Here is a 6,000-nt window from a genome sequence, read left to right on the forward strand (position 1 = left end):
CACAATAACCAAAGAACAGCTTTTTATACAGTGCCTGGATATGATCGATATCTGATGTATTTTTAATTAACATTTAGTCTAAAAAGTACAAAAACATGAGCTCAGCTGGGCTCAGTAAAAATGACATTAGAGAGGTTACGGTTAATAAACCTAAAACTGGACTTAAACGATGTGAGGGTATATTTTGTACTTATTACTGCCACAATTGCACTTGAATGGAAAAGCTGAAGCTTTAAGTCTTTGCTATTCCAGACAAAGTGCAGGGTAAAATGGACAAAGGGAGACTGACAGGTGCAGAGAGTGTTCAGGCAGCACAGAGCGGAGGAGCGCTGTGGTCGGACTGAAAATAAAAGTGAAGAGAGGAAAAGTGAAAGATGGACAGCCACAGGAACAGGTTTAACCATAAACTACACCTACTGTAAATATTTCATGATGTGCCGTATGAGGGGAAGGAAAATAAAATACCTGACAAAGAGAGAGTTCCACCTACAATCCATAATAATGTGAAATCACGAGAGTTTGGACTATCTTATTTGAAAATTAGTGCATGTTTAAGATGAATAATATGTTGAAGAAATTTCTCAAAACCATTGTCTTTTGGGTAAAGTACAGGCTAACAAAAAACGTAAGATTTTAAAGCAATATAATTCCCAAACTTTCCCTCTTTTATTGATCACAAATATGTCAGTGATATCGAATAATATCACCACTTCTTGACAACAATGTAAAAAATTAAAAAATCATCATCATTAATTCTGAGAGTGACGTTAAACTTGGTGCTAGTTTTTGTGAATAATAGTCTCTAATTAACTCTAATTGAAGATGCATTAAATATTTGAGATTGTGCAACACAGATTAATAAAGCACTGCTAATCACTTCCAATTTTACTTTAGAACTATGTATCTGGGGCATACAACTCCTGTAAAACTCCTGTAGAAGAGGACATAAGTGACATTTGCCAGACATTTTGATGATTCATATTATTACTTTTTGCTTTATTTTCCCTCTCTATGTCTTGTTCTTGTTCTGTATTGTTCCCATTTGAATCTTTAGCCTCATTTTGACCTGCTCCAGTTCACATTTTAAACTATAAATGCACTTAAGAATGTTATGACATCACATAATCACGACCTTTGGGTTTATTCTGGGAGAGGTCACGCATGTAAACAACAAATGTCAGACTTCAATGGGAAAAGGTCATTAACACCTCGACTTTCTAAATTTTTACAACGTCAACAACAGGCTTAGTGTAAATCTCCACACGGATGTTATTGCTTTGCCTGGAATGTTCCACAATATGACATTAAACTGAACATATCTAAAAGAAAGGCGTTCAACAGTGGCTGCGATGAACTAAAACAGATGAAACTCTTTCAGTTCATGAAGTTCACTTTTAAGAGAGTGGCAATAGAATTACAAGTTAGAATAATAATGATTGACAATAGAACTGTTTGTTGGTAATATGTGTATGTTTTGAAGAATGTACAGTTATGTTTTGTATATTTTAATGCATGTCCAGTGAGTTTTTGTTATTTTCTGTTTGTTGGATTTTTTACTTGTTTGATTGTAGTGTTGTTTGTACAATTGACCAAAGCAATACATGTAAAAGTATAAGTCATGTTTCTCTATGGGGACAGGGAAAAGTTACAGGTCAGACCCTTCGACTGTATAGGAGTGGACGTAGCTTGCTGACCCACACGTTCCAAAAAGGAAGTGAGTGCTCCTCCAGCTCTGGCTCCCGTTCACGTTCTATTGAAACATCTGTGGCTCTTTCTTTCTATTTTTAAAAAGCTCTACATGTTCCTAATGTTTTTATTTTGTTATTGTCTTTGTAAATTAAAATATGAACAATAATAACTGACCAATCCGGTGCCTTCTTTGCCCGAGGTCCTCTCCAGCTAGGTGCCCGCCCCATGGAAACCAGCAGTGTGTGTGCGGAAAGGGGCATGTACCTGTTACAAGCTCGCTCCTGATTGGCTCTGCGGTTACCATGAAACACGCACTCTGATTTTCAAACATGTAACTCCACATTAGCCGCTAAAACTGTTAGCTACGATATCAGTACGCCGCTTTGTTCACTGATATATACAGTCTGTGGTCAGATCTGTGGAGAGGGCCGCCCACTCAATGTAAAAATAATGCATGTTTTTTTAAGGTATTTTTGATAACCAAAAGAGTGGAACATTCCAGCAATAACATCTCTATGGAGTAAAGCAAGTGACAGACCAGAAAAGTTAAGTAGTACACATTTGAAATACTTTTAAGTGTCATAAAAAATTTACAAGGGAAATTAGTCTTGAATTGGTTCCCACACAGACAAAATCCAACATTTAAATTACATTGTCAAAGCCATCTGCACTTCTTGTCTGCTGCTGTTTTTGCCTTTTCCCATGTCCTCTTAAACCCAGCACATTTCGGTGAAGCAGGTATAGTGTTTCCTCATTAGTAGAGCCTGGTTGAATAATACATTGGTGTATTGTTGAGAGCAATGGCCCAGGTGCTAATGTGTCTGTCTGCTTAGGACGAGCATGACTTTAATAGATGTCTCTCTGGGAAACTGAAACAGGACCAGGGGCGTCAGGTGACACCCATCCAACATATGTGCTGCCTCTGCTGAGAGGCCGAGAGGCGGAGTGTATCGGGAGGGACAGGTAAAGACCAGACTTAAGACGTTGTGCACAATGTAAAAACAATTGTCAATAGTTAATGTTTAAGAATACATTGTTTACTATAGACTATTACCCTAGAAAATCAAATACATTTTCTTTAAAATCTGAAATATATCAAGGGGGGAAAAAATCGATTATGGTTTGTCTGGAAAAGGGTTTTGGTGGTTTGACTGAATCTGAAAACACAAATGAAAGTCTTTAAATAAAATAAAAAAATGATGTTCAAAAATGTAATAAATGTTTACTTCATTTAATTCTATTCCTGTACATGTATGGAACACATCGTGTATAGTATAGTATAGTATATCTTTTGCATTTAGAACTTTTGATGCAAACATTTCACAGGCTGCATTTTGTGTGAGTTTAGAGCCAGGATGTCAAACTCATTTTGGGACGCAGGCCGAATTTCGACGCTCGGGCTGGGTCAGGGGCCAGACATAACGAAAAAAATAAAGAAATAAAAAATATTAGAAATACAATATGATATAAAGCTTTATAAAGCCTAGTAATACCTGTAGTTATATTTGGACATTGTAGCACAAATCCAGCAGGTGAGAGTCAGCGGCAGGAACAGGAACATGGACTTGTGATATTATTTTTGATATGAAATGTTGATAACTCAGACCTGGTGCTGTTGCTGCACAAATGCAATATGAGCTCACTATTTTTATAGTTTAAGTGTGTGAATCAGATGAGTGCTCACTCTGTCATGTTCATACTTTACACTCTGACCTGTGTTTTTACCTGTGACACCAGATCTGTCCAGGTTGGCACTGGTTTGGATGTTTTCCTCACAGAGCTGTCATCACAGAAGATTGTGTTATTGTTGTTAGTTCCACATTAGTGCCACTTTTAGCACAACTCTAACGTCCACAAAACTGTCTCCTTTCTTTCTTCCACAAGTTTCTTTCCCCACTCAGACCTCTGCTCAAGTCTGTAAAGTACGAGACACATGTCGGCACTTCTCAACCATTGGATCTTGCGCCAGAAGCACACAGCAGCACTGAGCAGCGCGGCGGAGGGGCGGCTACTGCAAAGGATAATGGACTTGTTGTTCTAGCAATAAAAAGGTTATTGGAAATTCGGGGTCCGGAGCTTTTTTGGCCGTTTTTGGGTACCTTCAATTTTGCCCTGATATACTACATTAAGAAATGTTTACCAGACCAATGTTGGGTATCTTTTTTTCAGCACAACCTCACCTATATGATCAGTTAGTTAGTTTTTCACTTTGACATACTATTTCAACATACTGGACCTAAACACACACAGAAAACACAAAGTCCGTCTAGAAAAATTATGTTTTTTTCATTGTAAAACCCTCAAACATGCTCAACCAAGCATTTAAAAAGGTTAAAACTGAACCACAAGGTGCAAATATGAACATATAATACAAATACAAGTATTCTTGTGAAATATACAAGCAATAAACAACTAATTACAATAAAAAGTAGGTAAATCCTCAGGCGTTTTTCTATTCGCGCTACTTCTCAAAACAGTTTCTGTCCAAAATGACAGAGAGCCACATCAGAAGGAGCTCTAAACCAGGTCTAAACCAGGTCTAAACCAGGACTAAACCAGGTATAAACCAGGTCTAAACCAGGACTAAACTAGGTCTAAACCAGGACTAAACCAGGTCTAAACCAGGACTAAACCCGGTCTAAACCAGGTCTAAACCAGGTCTAAACCAGGACTAAACCAGGACTAAACCAGGTCTGAATCAGGTCTAAACCAGGTCTAAACCAGGTCTAAACCAGAACTAAACCAAATCTAAACCAGGACTAAACCAGGTCTAAACCAGGACTAACCCAGGACTAAACCAGGACTAAAGCAGGTCTAAACCAGGTCTAAACTTGATCAACATGAAGTGTGCCCCTCATTTTGCTTCACAACAACTATATTACTGACAATGAAATACTTGAAATACTAAAACTCTCCAAAACTACTCAAAATTTTTAATGGAATTGAAACGTTCATAACTTTGGTTTTATCTGGTGGATTCAAATAAAACAAAAACTCAGATGTTGCTATGGGTCTCCACTTCCGTATGACGTCAACGGCTACAGGGTCCTAAAGCCGACCATGTTTTCACACGCGCTGGCGCGGGCGTCGACCCCGAAGGGTTAATATATAGAATTTAGAAAACATTTGGCGGGCCAGATGTGGCCCATGTTTGACACCCTTGCTTTAAAGTAACATTTGTCACTAATACTGTATAAACAATCAGATTACCTTGGATTTAGGGCTATACTACTATGGCAATAAAGTTAATCACGATTTTAAAGATTTTCCAATTTAAAAAATGCTTTTCAATCTTAAAGGCGCAATGGACGATTTTTTGGCAATTTGAGAACGCAGGTTCCCCTGTGCGGACTGATAACACACGTGCGTTTGTTTATTAGCGCGACGGATCACATCGCGTCTCTCGTCTCCCGTAGATTTCAGAGAGAGTCAGCTCAAACAGTCTTTTTCCGTCTTCATTTTGTCCCGTACACTGAGGGAACTATATTATGATAGATCAATGCGCTTAGACACGCGGAAGCGTGGGGACGAACCGCACGCGGCTGCAGGTGAGCAGTAGGTGCGTTTTATGATTGATACATGGCAGGACTAATCGGCAGTCCACGACACGAGGAAATAAGACTCAGATTTGGGCCAAAAAAATCGTCCATTCAACCTTTAAATACATGGTCAGAAAACAACCAGTCTGAGGACTACGAAAAGTCTGAGGAATAAAGTCTGGCGGTAATGCAACAATTGGATGCCAACCGCCATAAAACAACAACAACAACAACAACAACAACAACAACAACAACAACAACAACAAGACAGACATTTGATCAGAGCCATTTAAAATAAAAGTAGTCCAGTTTATTCTCAATGTCTCATGTAAAAAAAATATATATTTATGGTTTGAAACATCCATCCATCCATCCATTTTCTACCGCTTGTTCCCTTTCGGGGTCGCGGGTGACTGGAGCCTATCCCAGTGACTTCGGGCCTTAGGCGGGGTACATCCTGGACAGTGGCCAACTTGTCGCAGGGTTCTGAAACAGTTAATCTAATATCCAATTAAAATCTGAATCTGATTAATTACACAGCCCTATTTTGATTTTCCTCTGAATATTTATTTATTTATTTTTCACTGTATAATAATCTAATAAAAGAATGTCATGTCCCGTCCGCATCTGAGAGAGGGACTTAAAGCTGTAAATAGTGCATTTTCCCATCTGTTTCTGCACAGACCACAAACGCCTCTCGTGCTGCAGCTTGTTGTGCAGTAAATCTCCCGACACGAGGCAGCTGTGTCTCTAGGGTTAAAATAAGTTCCTT

The sequence above is a fragment of the Eucyclogobius newberryi genome, unplaced genomic scaffold (genome assembly GCF_026437365.1).
Source record: "Eucyclogobius newberryi isolate DKJ021-1_F unplaced genomic scaffold, fEucNew1.0.hap1 SCAF_19, whole genome shotgun sequence".
NCBI lineage: Eukaryota > Metazoa > Chordata > Actinopteri > Gobiiformes > Gobiidae > Eucyclogobius > Eucyclogobius newberryi.